This window comes from Sitophilus oryzae, unplaced genomic scaffold, assembly GCF_002938485.1.
Source record: "Sitophilus oryzae breed Bouriz unplaced genomic scaffold, Soryzae_2.0 scaffold_359_pilon_pilon, whole genome shotgun sequence".
In the NCBI taxonomy this organism is placed as follows: domain Eukaryota; kingdom Metazoa; phylum Arthropoda; class Insecta; order Coleoptera; family Curculionidae; genus Sitophilus; species Sitophilus oryzae.
This window is the reverse complement of record NW_022146928.1, coordinates 1,860,047-1,882,960: the sequence shown is the minus strand read 5'-3', so window position 1 is coordinate 1,882,960 and position 22,914 is coordinate 1,860,047. Positions and strand designations below refer to the sequence as shown.

Below are 22,914 nucleotides of genomic sequence, written 5' to 3'. Positions count from 1 at the left end.
TGTGTTGTAAATAGTATAAATTGTGTGTACAGAGTGAAACAAATAAATTCGTTAAGTATTTTATCGTGAGTTTAAATAGTAGGACCCACGGAATCCGTAACAATTGGTGTCGGAAGTGCGATTCAAGAGGATTTTAAGAAGAAATTAAGTGGATTGGAAGATTTTTAGACCGAATTTAAGTATTTTTATGGTTGGTACAAGGGAGCAAGCGAAGAAAATGGAGGAAGTAAGCAAATTATTGGGCGATTTTATGGAGAATATGAGAATAGAGAAAGAAGAGGAACAAGACCGTCTACAGAAAATACTTATGGAAAATCAAGAAAAAATGTTAGAAAGTTTAGAAGCGCGTCAAAAGAAAGAAAAACAAGAAGAACAGGACCGGCAAGACAAAATTTTCGAAGATTTGAAAATTCAACGACAACAAGACAAACAAGAAGAACAGGACCGGCTTGAGAAAATTCTCGAAGATTTCAAAGTTCAACGAGAGCACGACAAACAAGAAGAACAGGACCGGCTTCAGAAAATTCTTGAAAATCAAGAAATTAGACAAGAACGGTTGGAGAAATTTGTTGAAGATTTAGAAGTGCGTCGCCAGAAAGAAAAATTAGAAGATCAAAACCGATTTAAGAAGAACTTTGAAGAACTGGAAAAAAGGCAAGACATCCACCTTCAAGAAGCCGTAGAAGATCTTGAGGAACGCCTTCAGCAGAAAATGGAAAAATTAGAGATGGACCTACACAAGACCAAGGTACAAGTAAAGACACCTGGCGTTCATGGAACTGCGAACCTCAAGGCCCCGACCTACGATGGACAAACCACCTGGACGATGTACCACCGCCAGTTTGAAGCAGCGGCTGCTGCGAATGGATGGACTGACCAGGAGAAAGCAGCGGCACTTGTCATCGCGCTGCGTGGCCCTGCCCTGGAACTCTTGCAAACTATTCCTGCAACCCAACAGCAGGAATACCAAACTTTGGTCGCTGCACTGGACAGAAGATATGGCGACCAACATCGACGTCAACTTTACCAGGCCCAGATCAAGACACGCATGCAGAGGTCCGGAGAGAGTCTGCAGGAATTTGAAGCAGACTTACGTCGCCTGGTACACCTAGCGTATCCAGAAGCACCGGAAGGATTTAGGGAAGAACTGGCTGCTCAGTGCTTTATCAGCGGACTGAGGGACAACGAATTGCAGAGGGCGCTGCAAATATCCCGATTTTCTACCAGCAGCGAAGCACTGGTCAGGGCGCTAGAAATTGAAGCTGCTTTTAGCGCCATCACTAGACCGAAGATAAGATAACGGTCGAGGAACCGGTAACGGTCGAGGAACAGCCCGGAAGTTCTCACATACGTTTGGAGGAGATGTTTAGTAAACTATGTGAGTTACTAGTGAACAAGAGTAGCAACAACACCCAGACAGAGAACCATAGAAGATAACAGGACATAAGGTGCTATAGATGTGGCAGGAATGGCCACATCAAACGGGATTGCCGCGTTCAAATGCGATCCCGTTCACCATCCAGAGAACGTAGGCACCAGGAAAACTAAAATCAGTCAATACTAAGGGGCAAGTATTGACTGGGGAGAACAGAGCCCCCAGGATTTTTTCCATTAGGAGTTTAGGAAGAACCGCTGACAGTTTGGTGATCGACGGGTCAATGGTAGGAGAATCCGAATGACAGTGGACACTGGCGCTATGGTATCGTTGGTACGGGCCAACTCAGTGCAAGGGTTGAAGCTGATGCCTCTGAGAAGAAGAGTGTGTTTACGTACAGTTACGGGGGAAATGGCCGTTGTACGGGGAGAGGCTATCGTCGAACTGAAGTTAGGAAATTTGAAGTTCCAGCATAGCGTCTTAGTGGCAGATATTGAAGATGACTTCATCTTGGGCATGGATGTGATTCGTCAACATGGATTTTCGTTCGATCACCAGAGAAATATCCTGAATATCGGAAATGAAGAGTTTATGTTATCTCCAGACGAGGGATCAGGAAGAATGGATGTAAGATCAGCGGAAACTGTGGTGATACCTGGTAATACCGAGAAGATCATATTCGGTAAAGTGGAGAAAATCGCTGGGTGCTGTGTTGGACTGGTACAAAGTGGCGACAAGAAACAAGATAGGTACTTAGTAGGAAAATCATTGGTGAACACCGACAAGAATATACCGATCAGAATTGCGAATGTTTTCCCGAATTGTGTCAAGATCCAAAAAGGTGACAAGATAGCCATCCGCGAACCTGTAAGAACTGTCACCCGATGTGATGAAGTGTCGTCAGCTGTTACACAAAAGGCATCCCAAGAAACACTAAAACATCTAGAACAGCCATGGGATCACCTAACATCTGAGGAGAAACAGAAGGCTAAGCAGTTCCTGCTAAAGCATGGCAGTATTTTTGAGAAGAACAACAGTGGAAGAACGGATTTTGTGAAGCACCGGATTAATACTGGTCATGCTCAGCCGATTCGACAACGTCCTAGAAGGGTGCCCCTTTCCAAACAACAAGAAATGGAGACAATGGTAGATAAGATGCTAGAAGATGGAGTTATCGAAGAATCATCGAGTCCATGGTCATCTCCTGTTGTTTTGGTGACGAAGAAAGATGGTAGTACACGATTCTGCGTGGACTATCGGAAGCTCAATGACGTCACTAAGAAGGACAGCTACCCACTGCCACGTATAGACGACACGTTAACCACACTGGCAGGTTCGTGCTGGTTCTCCACTCTCGACTTAAAGAGTGGATACTGGCAAGTTGGTCTGGACGAGGAAGACAAAGAAAAGACGGCTTTTTCTACAGGAAACGGACTATACCAATTCAAGGTCATGCCGTTTGGATTATGCAATGCTCCAGCCACTTTCGAACGTCTCATGGAGGTGGTGTTAAGAGGATTAACTTGGAAAACGTGCTTGGTTTACCTCGACGATGTATTGGTTATGGGAAGAACTTTTGAGGAGCATTTGCGAATTTAGAAGAAGTCTTCGGCCGCATAAGGAATGCGCACCTGTACTTGAACCCGAAGAAGTGTAGCTTATTCCAGCGACAAGTGGAATTCTTGGGTCATGTAGTTTCGGCAGACGGAATTTACACCGATCAGAAGAAAATCGCTGCAATCAAGGATTGGCCTAAACCTCGCGACAAACATGAACTTAGAAGTTTCCTGGGTTTATGCACTTATTACAGAAGATTTGTCAAGGGATTTGCCAATATAGCTGCACCCTTAGATAGGCTTACAGGTGATGAAGTCGGCTACGAATGGAACACCGATTGTGATGTAGCCTTTGGAAGACTTAAGGCGGCTTTATGTTCAAGTCCTATTCTAGCCTACCCGCAACAACAAGGGAGGTATATCCTGGATACCGACGCCAGCAATATCGGCATAGGTGCAGTGCTATCACAAGTGCAAGATGACGAAGAACGAGTGATAGAATATTACAGTCGAGTTCTATCCAAACCAGAAAGGAATTACTGCGTTACCCGGAAGGAGCTGCTAGCAATTGTGAAGGCAGTTGATCATTTTCTTAAATATCTGTACGGTCAAGAATTTTTAATTAGGACAGATCATGCGGCTCTCAAGTGGCTTATGGAGATGAAACAACCTGAAGGTCACATAGCACGATGGCTCGAGAAGCTCCAACAGTATCACTTTACCATCCAACATCGTATCACTTTACCATCCAACATCGTGCTGGAAAATGCATGGTAACGCAGACGGTTTATCCAGAAGACCCTGTCAAACCGATTGTAAGCACTGCTGTAAAACGGAACAACGTGAAGGCACTGTCATGATAAGGAGTTTTAAACTTGGAACCGATGAACAGTGGACGACGACACAATTGAGGAAAGATCAAATGGAAGATCCAGACATCGGAGCAATACTACGGCTCAAGGAAGGTAACGGCGAGAGACCACCGTGGCAGGATATTGCGGACAGAGGGCTCGTTTTCAAAGCTCTCTGGGCTCAGTGGAATTCACTGGTTATTGAGAATGGATTGTTAAAGCGCACATGGGAAAGTGCGGATGGCAGCACAGTAACAACTCAGTTACTGGTACCAAGGAAGAAAGTTACCCAGGTATTGGAAGAAATTCACGGTGGTAAAACTGGAGCCCATCTTGGGGTAAACAAGACCTTGAGCAAGCTGAGAGATCGCTTTTACTGGGTGGATTATTGCGAAGATGTCAAGAAATGGTGTCGACAATGTAAAACTTGTGCAGCCAGCCAAGGACCAAGCACTCGCTCTAGGGGAAAAATGAAACAATATAACGTTGGACTGCCATTCGAAAGAATCGCTGTTGACATTGCAGGCCCATTCCCTGAAACGCACAAGGGCAACAAGTACGTTTTAGTAGCGATGGATTATTTCAGTAAATGGCCAGAAGTTTTTGCCATTCCAAACCAAGAAGCATCGACTGTAGCTGAAGTATTGGTCAATAATGTCTTCAGTAGATTTGGAATTCCCTTAGAGCTTCACACTGACCAAGGAAGGAACTTCGAGTCAAGACTGTTCCAGAAGATGTGTGATCTGCTTGGTATTCACAAGACTAGGACAACAGCTTTACATCCGCAGTCTGATGGGATGGTCGAAAGATTCAATAAGACCATTGAAGAACACCTCTCGAAAATGGTGGCCGAACATCAAAGAGATTGGGATCAACACATACCGCTGTTCCTAATGGCGTATAGAAGTGCAGTTCACAACACCACCGGACTTTCACCATCGAAGATTTTATTTGGTCGAGAATTACGGTTGCCTTGTGACTTGGTGTTCGGATCACCAGACGACGGCACCACAAATGTAGAGGACTACGCGGATGAACTGAAGGAAAGGTTTTGGGAATTCATAAGGTCGTGAGAAGTAAGATTACGCTAGCCAGTGACCGGATGAAAGCTCGTTACGACCTCAGAGCTAATTCTACGGGATTTCAACAGGACGATAGGGTATGGTTGTATAACCCACAGCGCAAGAAAGGAAGGTCCCCAAAGTTAACTCCAGCATGGGAAGGTCCTTATACAGTCATCAAGAGGATAAATGATGTTGTGTACCGGATTCAACGCAGCCTTAGAAGTAAGATGAAAGTAGTTCATCTGGATCGATTGAAGAGATACCAGACAGGAAACCATGATCGGGACGATCACATTTGAGAAGGGGGCAATGTCAAGGTGTATTACTGGTTGCATAACTGCATACTGCTAAATAATCGCAACGTGCATTGAGGAACCTGGCGCATTCGCCAGAAAGTAAAAGAAAATTATAGAATTCTTTAGAAAATTCCAGAAACCATCGCCAGGGGTATATAAGGCCCGCGCTTTGACAGTTGGACAAGTCTGAAGATAGTCTGAAGTCTGAAGTTTGAAAATACCGCGAAATACCGTTGGAGTAATAGTAGTTGCATAAGTTGTGTTGTAAATAGTATAAATTGTGTGTACAGAGTGAAACAAATAAATTCGTTAAGTATTTTATCGTGAGTTTAAATAGTGGACCCACGGAATCCGTAACAATACTTTACTGGGTGAATGTGAATATTATTCGTATTAATGAAAATTGTATAATGGTATTAGGTATCATAAACATGCAGCAAGAAATTGGTATGACTGCTAAATGGTTTTTTGTATATTACTACTTATAAATGTAGAGATGGTACCGTTAAATTGCTATTACATACATGGATTTTAGTGGAGCTTGACTGTTACTGACCTCCTTAACTGAGGTCGTTAACTTGTTTTCAGACCTTTCTTGCGTGCACTTTACTTAAGTCGTTTTGGTTTGTTGTTGTTTTGTACAATATGATCAAAAAGTGTTATCAAATCAAGCGCGCTATATTATGATTCTTGTGGAAAATTGCATTAGAATTTTTTCAAATTCCGTATTGTACAGAGCGATCAACGATGATTGAAAGAGTTTGCTATTCTGATTTTTCTCATGTATTCGGTTAGAAATAAATGTAAGCCATTCGCATATTTATTAGTTGTTATCACTAGGCGTCAAAACAAACCAAAAATTAAATATGATTATTTTTTTTTGATTATTTAGATTTGTCTTCGCAGCAACAATGTGAAAACTGATCAAACCGAGATGGTTATACCGGGTGCGTCTCAAAAGTGGCTCATCCCTATAACTTTTTTATTTTTTCAGATAAGGACAACGAGATTTGGTATTTTAGTATATGGCATAAAATAGGATTGATTGACATATTCAATTGTTTTCGGTCACTTCCGGTTCCACCGGAAATTTTTTCACCGGCTACGATTTTTGTTTTTTAAATGACACCCGCCTCGGTATTTTTTTACTTTATTCGATAGAAAATGATACTGTGAATAGAATGACATATTATATGTCAACTTTTGACATTTCCGCATATGGTTTATTTGAAATTGTAGCATGCGTTTCATAACGACAATTTGACTCGAAATACTAAGTGTGTGGTATCAAATTATTGGTAAAAAAATGCTTTATCCAAATATGCTAATGAACCACCCTTGTTCTTTTTGAAAAAATTGAGATATGCTTAAAAATACGATTTAAGCATATTTTAACCGGCCAGAACAAGACACTAAAAACATTAGACGATCAAATCTATTGTTCCAAGGCTCCTTGCTTAAAAATAGCGTTTTTAACACAACTATGGCACTCTAGATTAAAATTTAAAATACAATTTGTTTTTGAGCGAATATGTCAAAAGTTGACATATGATATGTCATTCGATTCAGAGTGTCATTTTCTATCGAATAAAGTAAAAAATACTGAGGGTGACATGTAAAAATCAAAAGTTGTAGTCATTTCTGGTAAAACAGGAAGGGGCCGAAAACAATTGAATACGTCAATCAATTTCAAAAAGTTATAGGGGTGAGCCACTTTTGAGACGCAGCCGGTATACAGGGTGAGTCTTAAATAAGTGAAAATATTTTCAGGGGTGGTATATTTCAACCCCAAAAAGACGTCTATGATGTTTTTTTCGCAAAAAAGATGTTAAAAATCGTGCATTTTTTTTAAATTTCCGTGTATATTTTAGAAAACCTTTTTAGAACTCCTTATATTGATATTCCCAATCTGCCTCCTCTGATATTACCTTGGTTACGGCATTAAATAGAATGCAAATACAGAAAAAAGCCGGTGGCTCTCAAAATTTGTAAAAAATAAATCATTTTTTTTAAATTTTCAAACTTGAAGAACTCAGTTATTTTGGACTTATTTGAAAAACAGTAAAGGGAAAATATCTTTCTTTTATAGATTCACAAGCCCTGAAAATATTTGCACTTGTTTGAGTTAAAGATCCCCCCCCCCCCTAAATTTCTGATTCATTTCGATTTGATTTTGTCTTTAGTGTGTCTAGCGGAAACATACATTTTATGATAGTGAAATTTGTTGTGTGGTATTTTAATTATATTTATAATTAAATATTTGTATTTCATACCATGGAGGTATTACCAATTCAAAATTAGTATACTAGTCTATTTCTTATTAATATAGTGCTACTTCTAATACATTTTTGGTAATCTAAGTATATTCGAATTTTTATGTTTTGTAGAACGAACAATTTAGTGTCATTAGGTTATTTTAAATATTCAATGTATGTATTCTTCCACTTAATTCTGATGTTCTTATGTGTATTACTTTTCGTTATGTGGGGGATGAGCATTATTTATTACACACATACTAATTAATACTTAATGTAAATGTAACTAGTCATTAGTATAGACTTTAGACCATAAACAAGTACACATTAAATTAACAAGTAAAAACACTAATCAACAATTTAACATTATGAAATACACTCAGATATATCATTATAATATACAGCTATTTTGATGTGTAATTACATCAGGTATAATAGGGGTAATAGAAGACATATTGTAATATATGTCATATTTCTATACAGTTTATTACCTCGATTTACATAAATATTTTAACTTTGCATTTTTGATTATATTTTTATATAAAAAAAATATTTTCAAGTTATATCTTGGCGACTTTGGCGACTTATCTATGACTTTCCTGGCAAATTTTCAAAATATAATGAAAACTTCAAATACAGTACGTCGATCCGTTCTGTAGCTAGGGGGGCATTCGTAAGGGGGGAAACGAAATTTTTAACAATTAACGAGAAATTCATTGGCGTGCTATAAATATTTTAAATAACATTACTTAGTTCTCCAAAAAAATCCTTTACGGGTATTTCGCCACTGCAAGAAAATCTACAAAATAAAATAGTTATTTTTTGTAAACACTTCTGCGTTAAACCTAAACGGACGCTGCTTGTCAGAAGTTATGTTTACAGTAATACAAATTTGCCTAACAAACAAAAAAATGCTTAACGTTTCGGAAAGTTATCTCTTTCCATCGTCGGAAGCAAAAAAATCCAAAGAATAAAGAAAAAAACTATTTAAAATATTTAAATTCAACTATTCGAGAACACTTTACTTTTTTAAAACAGATACGTCTACAAGAAACCGTTGACGTTCTGTTAAAATGACATTATATCAAGTTAAACTTCAAAATTAACAATTACTACCTGATAACAATTATTACTTAATAAGGTAAAACCAAAAAGCCCCAAACTTTCTGTATGATTATTTTTAAATTTTACGTATGTTATGTGTATTTATGTTATGTTCTTTAAAATCAAAGAAGCGATTGCCATACATTACTAACATCTACAGATTAAGGGATTGAATCCCGGGATTCCGGGATCCCGACGTTTTTTATCGGATTTTTTCAATCCCGGGATCCCGGTAAAATAATAACAGATCCCGGGATTTTATATAATATAGTAAAACGCTATTTTTAAGGTTGTATATGCAAAAACTCTCTTTTAATTGAATTCCTTATAGCGCCGCCGCCGCGCGCCGCCGACAAGCGATACGTCGGTGATTCCCGGAATAATAAAAAACTTTTGAAACAAGAAGTAGCAAACCTTTTAAAACGACTAGATATAACAAGTAAAATCATATTAGATTCTTCAGATAGTTCGGAATCGGATGAAGATTTGCCAATTGCTACTATTCAGAACAGGTACCAGGCCTTAAATGATGACGTGTCATTTTCGGAGAGGCTAGATGAAGCGTTAACCAAAAAAATGTCAAATCGAATGACAGTGCCACCAGTAACAAAAACTGAAAACTTAGAAGCCCAAATAAAAAATGAAATGAATACGTTCCAGAAGAGTGGACAACGTGGAACAAACTTACAACTAGCTTTTGATTTTTTAAGTACAATACCGCCTACAAGTGTAGAATCGGAAAGGTGTTTTTCGTCAGCAGGCTTGATAGTTACAAAATTTCGTTCCGCTATGGGAGATGACACAATAGACAATATTATATTTTTGCGCTATTTTTTTAAAAATATGGAATAATATTATCAGTCAAACAAAAAAATCAAAACCAAAAAGCCAGTTCCTTTTTTGTTTTGTTTGAGATTTTTAATTTTTGTTTAATGTTGTTTAAGAAGAATATTTACCTATTTTGGTGTTCCAAAGACTTTGTTTTTTTTAAGTAATTAACGTTAATTTTAATAAAATGTTCTTTTTGAAAATAATATTGGTAACATTATTACTGAAATCCCGGGATTGAATCCTGGGATCCCGAGATTCGGGGTTAAGAATCCCGGGATCCCGACAACATAAAATTGTCCGGGATTGAATCCCCTACTACAGATGCATGAGCAATGCATTTATTTTTATTAGATTGAATTAAAAAAAGCCTCTTTTATTTTTCTTATAAAGGCTATCGCTTCTTTCATTATAATGAAAGACAGAGAGATGAATCCGTCACATAGATATAGACATTTATTACTTATCTATACGACAATTTTAAAAATATCTAATCAGTTTTATTTCTTTAGCGTTTTTTCACGTAAATGAGACATAATATTTATAAAAATTAAAAAAATAATAAAATTATGCAACTATTTTATTGATAACGATTGCACTGTTCTCAAGCTCTACTGATAATTTCTGAGATTAATATTTATTGTCGTATGGGTGTGGCTTATATTTGCACTTTGATTGGAGATGATGAGTACATTTTAAGGATTGAACATTATTAGGTAATTTTTTTTAACTGTAAAATATGGCTATAATATTGCTGTCTATGCAATTAGAAGTAAAACACAAATTATAGATAGTAGTGCTTAGAATGTCATACTTGGTCATACCACCAAAAAATTGATGGATCTTTTGGTCTACACTGAGACAATTTTACTGAAACATTTTTTTAAAATTAATTAAACTCGTACATGATCTCTGATAATTTGCTAACGATTAATTGAAATTAAAAAAAAATACATGACGCTTCTCGCATTACATTTTATTTAATTAGTATTTTGTAGCGTTAGTAAATTACGTTGTTAATTGTTTTTGCGTAAAAGTGTAATTGGTTCGGAATAAATACTTCAAAATATTTTTTGACTTGTTTATGTCAATAAGTTTTTGTATAGATTGTTTTTGGTTATTATTTTTCTTTATACATTAACAGTATATTTATTTGATTATTATTATTTTTTTATACATTAACGCTAAAAACAAATTAAAAACAAAATTTAGCCAATCTTATAACTATTATAGTACATTTACGTATGACACACCTGTTTACATTGCATATTTGCATCATACAGAGCTTCAGCTAGGGAATGCAATCCCACACCAAAATCTCAATCCCGCAAACCCGCGGGATTAAAGCAATCAATCCCGCCGATCCGCAAAATTGCGGGACTGTAAACAATAAATGCTCCTCTTTTCTCTCTCCGATTTTGGGATGCGGTTTGGACCAGGTTTTAGACGCATCTATTGTGATTAAGGTGCTATGTGGTTTTCGAAAATATGTTTAGCGAATTCTCGTATACAGGGTGTTTTATAATAGTATACAAATTTGGTCAAGAATCTTTTTTACCGAAAATTTACAATTTTTGAAAAATCGAAATGTAGTATGTACGACTAATCTGTATTGATATTAGAAAAAAAAAACAATTTAGTGGGGTTTTTTAAATTTTTTGTTTTAAGGAAAAATATGCATTTATAGTCATACATTATTTGGTCCATTCCATTTTGCATATACCCACAATATATTGATATAGCGTGTATCTTAAACTAGCTATACAGAAATTTGGACCGATGTATACAGGGTTTTCAAAAAAAAATTTAACTTGTGTTAGTTATCTGCTTTTAGATACACTCTATATCAATAATTTTTTGGCATAGGCAAAGAGTAGATAAGACAAGAGACGACAGTGAACAAAGAAGTCGAATTTCGCGAGAGAGACGCAGATATATTAAAATTTAAAGGTCCCATCAAGTCCCATATTGTCTGTTGCCAAGTATATTTCTTTGAAAAGTAAACAAGATTTTCTGAAAATAAATTAATAATATAAGAAGGAATAAGTAACGTATGTTAATACGGAAATGTAAATTTTTAGTTTAGGTTGGTTTAGGTTCTTTTTTCGCAATGTACTGATCATATCAAAGAAACAGAATGACTAAGTTGATCGATTTCAAAGAAAAAACAGATAAAATCTGAAAATCTGACAACGGCGAATTTTATTTATTCTAACCTATGATTTTAGGACGCTAATCAGCTGTACTAATCAGGCTTAAACTTGGCTTAAACATAAACAAATCTTATTAGTTGTTTTCTTGCATTTTTGCCTTTTTAAAGTGTGTTTTCAGAGTTTTTCGATATATTATCGTTTTGAGAGTTTTTAAGCTTTAATTTTAGTATCGTTTTTGTTGCGTACTAATTTGTAATTATTGTTAAATATGAATACTGAACAGGACACGAGTAGCAGGAAAAGACGAGATGGTGGCAATGTGTGTGCTTATAAAGACTGCAAAAATAGATCTTATTCTTCGACAAACATAATATTTTACTCTTTTCCAAAGGATCCTGAAAAGTATTTTTATAGAAATATACTATATAAACTAAAAATATAAATGTTATTAAACTAAATGTAATCCAAAGATCGAAGACATGGTTAGAAGCTTGTAATATAATTTTACAAAAAAAAATTGAGCAGCTCTATTTTTTTGTACATAAACTCCACATTGTGATATTACACTTGTTCAAGTCCATATGTAAAAAAATGCACGTAAATAATTAAATAAAACATTTCTTACAAATCGACTTGGTCATTTTATCTTGTTTACCAACCATATACAAAATTCCCCGACAAATATGTTTCTAATTATAATTTATTTTATAGAATATTTAGAAAACTCATTTTTTTTTCGTTTCTATTTATTTCTTTACCCATACAGTATAACTATTTATAAGCTACACAGGTAAGTTTTAATAATAGTCTATTTCAAATTTCCCGCGAAAAAATTACGAAAATTTAAAGGGACAAGCGAGACGAGGTCACTCTCCCCACCACTCAAACATGAAAGGTACCGCGCGAACTGTTGTCTCTTGTCTTATCTACTCTTTGGCATAGGTATGCAGAATGTACAAAGCTTTTTGTACAATTTAGGACCATCGTATGACTAAAAATGCATATTTTTCGAAAAAACGTCGTATTTTCCTTAAAATAAAAAAATTAAAAAAACCGATCAAATTGTTTTTTTCTAATTTCAATACAGATTAGTCGTACTTGGTAAAAATTTGGATTGGATTTTTTAAAAATTGTAAATTTGCGGTAAAAAAGATTCTTCACCAAATTTTCACACTCTTATAAAACACCCTGTATACGAGAATTCGATAAATATATTTTCGAAAACCACATAGTATCTTAAGCGGCCCTTACATGATCAATAATGTTGTCAATGTTTTTTATTGTCAATATTTTATCAATATTTGAAAGTTGGCCTGACACGGTCAATACATATATCAATATTAAGTTTTGTGCAGATATTAAAGTGTGAATTATACCCTATGCTAAAAAATTTAAGATAAAAAAAGCATGTCATTTTGGCATTTTGGCAGTGAGTGTCAGTCAGTGAGAAAAAATAGAGGAAAAAATTTAAAAAAAGACTTTATATAAAAAATGGATATCCAAAAAGAAAAAGGTTCGGCTAACTAAATCTTCTAGAGTACGTTAAGAAACGGGAGCCTGATGATTGCGATCTAAAACTGGTGAAAACAACGACGGCGATGTTCCGTCTTCCGCCATGGTTACAAATAAACTAGTCAAATTTTGTCAATCATGCGACCTAACGATCAATATATTGTCAATACGACTAGCTCCGCCTTTAATATTGTCGAGTATTTTCAAGATCCCGAAAATCCATCAATATATTGAAAGTACATCAATATGTATGCTCAAACGCTCAATAATATTGTCCATAATCCAAAATATTGACAATATTATTGATCGTGTGAGGGCCGCTTTAATCACAACAGAGGCATCTAAAACCTGGTCCAAACCGTATCCCAAAATCTTTTTTAGTTCAAGAGATATTCAACTTTAAATTTACCCTAAAATTTTGCTTCTCCCGATAATTATGTCCGGCAGTTTATTTGACGAAATTGTCCACAAGTACTAGTTAAACGCTTTTATTTACTTACGCACATACGCCAGAAAGAAATCTAACAATAACCTGTTTGTTTCACTTATTTTTAATGGCCAAGCCGTAAGGGGAATCCCCTGGTGTCAATCCCGCAGATCCCGCACGGTAAATCCCGCAACTTTGAACCGCGTTCTAAAAAACTGTAAAAAGCGTATGACAAAAAATAGTGTATGTAACACGTACCTAAATTATGTTTTTTAGGACTCATCTACTATTTCGGACTCGGCTAACGCCTCGTCCGCAAACAGTAATGATTCGTCCTAAAAAACATCATTTTAGGTACTAGTTACATAAATAGCTATTCTATTACCGATTTCCTTATATTACTTATCTTTTAATTTATTGTAAATACAAATGAGACTAAAATCGCATAAAATAAAACGCTTAATTCTTAGAAGAACTACAAACACAATTTTTTTTATTCTGCTGCTTGGCTACCGCCTAACAGTTTAAAAAGAAATGCTGCTGTTAAAAACGTATCATAAAAATATATAAAAATGTGACTTAAGCCTTTTATAAAAAGACTTAAATATTTTTAATGAATTAAGTCTTTTATAAACATTTTATAAAAAGTCTTTTATAAAAAGACTTAAATATTTATAATGATTTAAGTCTTTTCTAAAAAGACTTAAATCTTTTTCTATTTCGGGATAAACATTTTAAATAACAAATAATTGTGAAAAAGACTTAAGTTTTCTGTGAGCTTGCAGCTCTGAATCAGATAAGCATCTTTCTTATCTTATTGAGCTTTGATTGTGTCCATCGGATACAGGCAACTTTCTGACCTGATTGAGCTCTGATTTTGTCTTTTTTTATTTTGTCTCGCTATTTCTCCTATATCGGGTGCGGGGTGCGTCTCAAAAGTGGATCCATAGAGTGGATCACACTTTCGACACGTGTGATTTCATGGATCACCACATAACTTTTTTATTTTTTCATCGCGCTATATTATGATTCTTGCGGAAAATTGCATTAGAATTTTTTCAAATTCCGTATTGTACAGAGCGATCAACGATGATTGAAAGAGTTTGCTATTCTGATTTTTCTCATATATTCGGTTAGAAATAAATGTAAGCCATTCGCATATTTATTAGTTGTTATCACTAGGCGTCAAAACAAACCAAAAATTAAATATGATTAATTTTTTTTTGATTATTTAGATTTGTTTTCGCAGCAACAATGTGAAAACTGATCAAACCGAGATGGTTATACCGGGTGCGTCTCAAAAGTGGCTCATCCCTATAACTTTTTTATTTTTTCAGTTAAAAAAACGAGATTTTGTATTTTATTATATGACATTGAAATAAATTAGGATTGATTGACATAATATTCAATTGTTTTCGTTCACTTCCTGTTTCACCGGAATTGTCTTTTGATTTTTAAATGGCACCTTCGGTATTTTTTTACTTTATTCGATAGAAAATAAGACTCTGAATAGATTGACATATCACATGTCAACTTTTGACATTTTCGCACATGGTTTATTTCAAATTATAACTTGCGGTTTGTAACGAAAATTTGACTCGAAAGACCAAGTGTGTGGTATCAAATTATTCGTAAAAAATGCTTTTTCCCAATATGCTAATGAGCTACCCCCGTTCCATTAAATAAAACGAGATATGGCTAAAAATAAGATTTAAGCATTTTCTAACTAGCCAGGACAAATCTATTTTTCCAAGATTTCTTGATTAAGAATTAGTGTTTTTAACATAGTCATGGCACTCTAGATTGAAATTTAAAAAAATATTTTTTATAAAGCGAGAATGTCAAAAGTTGACATATCATATGTCATTCTATTCAGAATGCCGTTTTCTATCGAATGAAGTAAAAAAATACCGAGGGTGCCATTTAAAAATCAAAAGTTGTCCGGTGACCGGTGAGTCATTTCCGGTGAAACAGGAAGTGGCCAAAAATAATTAAAATACGTCAATCAGTCCTAATTTATGTAATATACTTACTAACATACCAAATCTCGTTTTTTCATCTAAAAAAAAATATAAAAGTTATAGAGATGAACATCTTTTGAAGTGATAGGGATGAGCCACTTGCAAATCTCAACCAGGGACACCCTGTATACCCTTGATACTACAGTGTTTGCACTATGTGTGCACTATTCATATTCCAATGCACCTTTCCATTATGGTTCATCAGCTGGCCCGTGCAACTGGTGTGAACAAGAGAAGGCAAAAAACATTACGGAGGCAAATCTGGTAGCGTAATTTCGCAGCCTACTACTTCTATTCTCGAGTCGCGAGCCAATGCGACTCAGTCGATTGATAGAACGTATCCAATGCGGTTGTTCCTGTAATTTCGAGGACTGAAACGTCAATCGATAAACGAAAACGTCTGTCGCGTTCCAGTCTAAAGTTTTGGAAAATTTTATCGACATAGCCGCCTTGATAAATAATTATATTCAGCCAATCGTTGCTAAGTTGTTATTATCATCATCGCGAAACGAACTGTCGCGGGTTCTTTTGTTTTTGTTCCGTCATCCGTTTACAACAGATTAAGTTAGTCATTCGCGAGTGTGGGAGTTATAGACATATTAGTTTTTGTGCGTAAATTTATCTGTATAACTGTTGCGTGAAATATTCAATTAAAAGATGCAGAGGTAAGTTTCAGTGTTTTGTATTTTAATTTTGTTGTTTTCTTCGACATTTGTAGCTTTACAGTTTAAATATTTTTCGATGTATTTGTTTTCATATGAATAATATATTCACTATTATTCAAATCAGAACAAAGAATAGGTATGCAGAGAATGATTATAATTTAAGTTTAACCTTTGGTATTACAACAGAAATTATGGTATTACGTACTTGGTAGGGTGTTGTACTCGGTAGGGCAGTTTCCACTACCGAAATTATCATGAAATTATACTAATTTATCGAAAACTTATTTTAATTATTTGCTGATTTGATGTTGCTAATATTTTAGCAAAGCGTCTGTCTAGGCAAAGTCTAGGCTTATAATCTCAGAGTTGACTGCGCCTATATTCTTAATTTGTTTTTCAGTCAACTCAGAATTTATTTTCATAACAATAACAAAAAATAAAAACAATTAAAACTTTTTTATTATTGACATTTTGAGAAAAATGCATTCTTCAAAAAATTTTACAGGGTGAGTCTTAAATAAGTGCAAATATTAGGTAGATCTCGATAAAAGAAACATATTTTCTCTTTACCGTTTTTCAAGTAAGTCCAAAATGGTATGTCGAAGTAAAATGGGGTATTTTACTTTTAAACTTACAAAAAAGATCATTTTTAGCTTAAATTTGGAGAACAGGATCATTTCTGGATTTTGTTTCTTGTAAATTTAATATATCTATGTTGCCATAGTATGAAGATATGATATTTTTTAAATAAAAATTAAAAAAATCTCAAAAATATTTTCAAAAAATTCCAAATTTTCCAAAAATAATTTACGAAAAAACCTTATAGTTGTGTTTCTGGGGTCGAAATATACTACCCCTAAAATATTTGCACTTGTTTAAGACTCACCCTGTATAGTTACACCCTCGGTTACACCACTATGACATTTGACAGCATATGATAATTTTAATATTGCATACCTATAATATGTATACTGTATACGTAATAAAAACTCTATATTCTACCTCTTAAAACAAAAAAAACTGTAGCAGTTAAAAGAGGAACTAAATAAAATGCAAACATTCTTTCAAGATTTTTTAGCGACTGCCTAAGCTTTGAATATTACCTACTTAGCATTAGTTCAGAATGTAATAAACTTTCTTTAATGTAATACTTACTTAATTATTATATCATTCGGAACACCAATAAAGTACTTTCATTTTCTTGAAATAATCGTTATGTTAACAGTTCATTTTCATGTATTATTTTTTTCTTGATTTTTAGGGTTCTGTACCCAAAGGGTAAAAACGGGAACTCTATTACTAAGACTTCGCTGTCCGTCCGTCCGTCTGTCACAAAGGTCTATCTTATGAACCGTTATAGCTAGACAGTTGAAATTTTTACAGATATAATGTATCTATGTTGCCGCTATAAGAACAAATACTAAAAACAGAATTAAATAAATGTTTATAAATAAAAAAGTACTTTTACTAAACATTATCTTTTAACTAAGAATTTTACATAGAAAGTCCTCGTGGCGGCGTGGTTAAAGCGTTAGGACTTTACGCTGCTATGACGTTGGAGCCGTAGTAAGGCATGTTCGAATCCTAGTCAAGGCGACTTTTTTTGATCGTTTTTTTTTAATTTTTACATATTTATTTTTACTTTTTACTTATTTATTATTGAATAATTGAAAACATAGTAAACTTTTTAAAGTGTAGAAAACAATTAAAAAAACATTCTTAAACATAAGATTACTTATTGGTACAAGGTATTTTTAATAAAGTTCTTCAATAAAGTATGCCCGAATTTTCTTCAACTGGAGTTATTCGTCTTTTCAAACCCGCTACTTCCAGCATATCAAAACGTTTAATAAGTTCATAGTCACTAGGTTCCTTAATATCTTTTTGTCTTACATTCTTAACTTTTGTTATGATTTCATTATATTGCAAAAATGAAAAACAAACACTATTACATTCTTGCGAGAAAATTTCTTCCATAGAGAAAATACCGCACAGCACTTTTTACAACGATAACAAAACAATTAGGTATACATAACCACAAAAAAACAAAGCGAATTTACGCCAGATGTCTGCCAACGTTTAGCCCAATTTAATGTTATCCTTATATTACCTATTATTCAGCTTATCTTTATTTATCCTTATATTTTACAGCATGTGGCAACCGCGCTAACTGAATCTGTCAAACTCACTGCTATCGTCCAGGGAATGCTAGCATTCACTAGTAAAAGTTGGTTTCAAAAATAGCTGTTGAACTTTTACTGGCGTAGTCTTAGCATATCAGTGAATGTGAGCTTTTACTAGGAATTGTTAACAATCACTGATTTCCAGCTTTACTGTAACATATATGTATATACCTACTAATTCATTATAATAAAATTAAATCGCGATATAATAAACGAGATGTAATTAACGAAATATCATCGTAACAACAGCTATTTTAGAAACGTCTAGGTTTATTTATTTCACTAAGATTTATGAAAAAAAGTCTCGGGCATAGAAACCGAAATGCCGGCGCCGTGGAAGTAGCTCGTGACAAAACGAAAGTGAACGAGACAACAGGAGACAACCGAAAGTCGCCAAAAAAAATCACCCCACACCCTTCTCCCCAATTTCACGAGTAGTTTCGAGGCGTTTTTTTAAGAAATGCCAATAGGTCGAGACAACCGGAGATAAGCCGAGACAAGACAAAGTTAGGCGAGGAAACACGACCTTGACCTGCTTCGGACAGTTTTCCGCATAGTGTAGAGGGTGTATTTCATAGTAGTAGTAAAATAAACAAAAATATTTTCCGTGACATTAAACAATTAAATAAAATTCTAAATATAAAACGTATGATAAATTAATCAATTTGCAGCAGAATATAACCTTGATAGAATAGTAAATAACTAACTAAAAGTCATTTTTTAAGAAAACATTCGGCGATTCTAGTTTTAAGTTTGACGGTTTATATTATAAACTCTTTGTCTCAGTTGACTCTTACTTATCACCAAGATTACCTTCACATAAACCAGACTTGTTTATATGCGAAGATGGTGTGTTATTCAAAAGAAATCTATTTTTTATATTTATTATATTTAAAGTTATGTGGCATAATTATAATTTTGCAAACCAAATATATATTTTGAATAATAATTATGTATAGTTTATTCAGCGAAACAATATACAGGGTGGTCCGAATTGTATTCGGGAATCTTTGGCAGCATATTCTGCAGATAGAAATAGCTTCGTTTTGGGGACACAGGGTCTGTGACAGAGTGTAGAAGTTTAATTTTTATTTCGATTTTCTCCAAATAATTTCTGTATGTATAGTTGTGATACATCGTTGGTAACACCATAATCAGTTCTTATGGGAAATTAGAAATTATATCTATTAAAATTGTTTTAGGCCAAAGTTCACTTAATTATAAATCTTTTTGATTAGACTGTAGATATTGGTTATTAAAATAAATAGTAGATCTAAGCGAATTTAGTATTATTTAAATATAAATATGGAAAAATTTAATGTTTTTGTGAATAAGGAAAATACGTAAATGTATATACACATATGCAAAAAAGAAGAAGTTCAATTAATAAATTATATTAGGAATTAACACAGCCTGTTAAATTTATTGAGCAGTCAAATTTATGTAAATTTGCAAAAAAACTGGGAAATTTGGCTGCGTGGACTTTTACCCAGTGGCTGTTTACATAAAAATATATTTTGATCTTTAATTGCTTTTATTTGGTTACCATATTCATAAAAATATACATACGGGGTGAGTTTCTCCTACGATGTTCTCTATTACTTTATTACAAACACGACCTCACAAAAATGTAATTAGAAAGAATGGATTTTTGTGGGGTCATAAATATGCGCCTTTCAGATTTTTCAGAAAAAGTTCATGGCTTACTAGATATTTCGAAAAAGACAAATTTTGGCTATTTTTAAAAATTGCCCCTAATTCCATTATAATCTATCTTAAACAAAACGTTTTCAGATAAAAGTTGTAGATAATCACATCCCTAATGAGTTTGTGTTCTCCGATTTTTTCTAAAGCTCATAAGTCATTGTGTCATAATATGTCAAAAAACATATGACACAAACATACGTTTTTTAAATTCACCGACATTAGCTATAATATCACAGATAACACATAATTTATGTGTTATCTGTGATAATATTTTGTGTTATCTGTGATAATATTTTTTTTCACAAAATTACTTAGTTATAGCCAATTTTTATCTTTCTTTACTAACTTCACTTAGTTAGCCATGGAAACAAGTTCAATCGTCGTTGCTCTCAGAAATGTGAAACTGTCACATCCAAACTTTGTAAATTAAAATAAACAAAAATTGTAAATATGAATTTTTCAAATGAAGGAAAGGATTATTGGTTCAACTTTTCTTGTCCATACAGTTTCGAGGATACGTTGACCGGTGAACGTTACTTACGTTTTATAGAGAACGGTTTTCAAGATATGTTAAATTTAGATACTCGCGCATTAATAGAGTGGTTGCAACATGACCCCCCCCCCCCACAATGAAAGAAATGTTAAAAATTATTTATATTATCATAATTATGTAGACTCGGGGATAGAAAGAGGTGGACCGATTGCATGGGCCTCCTCGATCACCTGACCTATCCATTTTAGATTTTTTATGCAGTATGGTTAACAACAAGGTTTACAAAAGAACTTATGAATTAAGAGACGCACTCGAAGAGGCCGTACAGAAGAAATTTAATTAAGTCGTTCTGTGAGAATAGCTAGAAATTCAATTTTAAAAAGATGCATTTATGTACTCAAAACAATGGCGGATTTTTCAACAATTCAGCTGTAGATGATTTTGTTTTACGAGGCGTCTTTATTATCGTGGAGTACTGAATAAACCTTGGAATAAACTATGATTATACCTCTGTATTTTTTGTTTTTTTTTCCTAGACGGTTTAGATTTTTTCATTCATATCTTACACTTTTAATTTTTATAATTTATTTTAATTATATGCATATACATACATAAATAAAAAAGTAGATATCCAACAGAATATTAAGGGAATTGTATTAACAACAATCTTATTTAAATTAATATAACATTTTTTCATATGGTTCGGAATGTGTATTCAATGATAAATTACTAACCGCAGAAAATATATTTAAATATCTAACTTTACCGAAAATTGAAACAGAATCACAAATTTCAAGGACTTAATCTACGCAAGATCTACTTTCACATCATCTGAATAACTTATTGTACAGCGGGTAATGGTCAACTAGACTGGTGTCAGCCATACGGAATAAAACACTCTGTTTCTGAATTTTCTTTTGCTAATTATTAACCTAGATTTCGAAATTAATACACGCAATTTTATTTTAAGAGAACTTATACTACAATATTTCACCATGTATATCTTGTATGTAGTGTATGTTTTTATATTATGTAATTCTGAAATCAGGTATACTTGTTTTGTTTTCATTATAGTTAACGCCATTCATTTCTTTAATAGTAGATTTTTTTAAGTCTAGTAACATAAAAAAATGTGTGTGACTCTTCTTACTAACAGCTATTAAATTGAAAAAATTGAAGGACATGTTTGAAAAAGTGTAGTTTGAAATGTTGAAAAAGTAATATATTAAAAATTAATAAATAATTACTTTCACAAAATTTGTATTAAAATGACCGTCTGTCCGCCTGTCTGTTTGTATTGTATAGTAATTATGTATACTCCTATACAGGGTGTCCTAGGCTGAACGTGCATTAGAAGTTTCTAGAGAACCACAACAACTAACTCGGAGATTTTTTGTACATCATAGTTTCACAACGAGATCTATCGATTAAAAATATTTTCAATATGGCGGCACTTCCGGAAATACCGGACGTTGACAGCAACTTTCTTATTTTAAATGGATGCCCCCATTTTTTATTACATATTTAAATTCTCTGTAAAATTTTATGTATTTTGATATTAAACACTCTATATCTAACATTCACCGTTTTTGAGAAAAAAAATATTTAAAATTTTTGAACGAAAAAAACTACCTGTCAAAAATATATGTATAGCTTAAACGTCCAATTTAATGATTACCACAGCCACTGTGCCATAAAGAGAAAACATGTGGCTATCTATTTCAAAATTGCTTGTTCGAATGTCATATAATAATGGCCGCAGCTGTCATAGAATTAAATGATTAAAAAATTATCATAAATCATTTTTTTCAAATGGAAACCGACTTTTTTTTATTTCACTAGTGAAAAGGTTTTTCAATTCGTTACTTTTTGACTAAATATGTCCCTATACCTAAAATAAATCGTATTTAATTTATTTAAGATTTAGGTTTAAATCTTATATTTTTCTTGATTTTAACCAGTAGCCTATGGCTTTAAACGTCAAGTGATGTAAAACAATAGATCTGGCCATATTACATTGTGACACTGTGTGACATTTGTGACACAAAAGCAGTATCATTTCCGAACCAACTTTGTTTTTTGATCATACGGAATATTATTAATAATATCAACTGTTAGATATTACTAAAGAGCGAAAATACGAGATATATTTTTATAAATACACTTTTTAAACTCTTAAGGGGGCAGGCAGTATTTATAATATAGGAAATTCAAATAATTCGTTTTCCGACAGATGGAAATAAACTGTCTGACCGTTTAACACTTAATGTCAAAGGAAGCTAGATAAAATCAAGAGAAATATACGTTTTCAAATTAAATATTAAATAACTTAAAAACAATTTATTTTAGGTATAGGAGCATTTAGTAACGAATTGAAAAACCTTTTTCATTAGTGAAATAAAAAAAATTGGGTTTCCACTTGAA

General features: G+C 33.7%; 1 protein-coding gene across 3 annotated transcripts in view; it reads left to right on the top strand.

Annotated features, from left to right (window-relative positions):
* The window catches only part of LOC115884993 (ATP-binding cassette sub-family D member), a 132,680-nt gene that overhangs the window by 55,425 nt on the left and 54,341 nt on the right, over positions 1-22,914 (top strand). The window contains exon 1 of one of the 3 annotated variants that reach the window (XM_030903731.1): positions 15,759-16,107. The exons of the other annotated variants lie outside the window; for them this stretch is intronic. The gene's annotated coding sequence lies outside the window, so the exon portion shown is untranslated. Of the gene's footprint in view, positions 1-15,758; positions 16,108-22,914 lie in introns of those variants that run through there. 3 annotated transcript variants of the gene reach the window in all.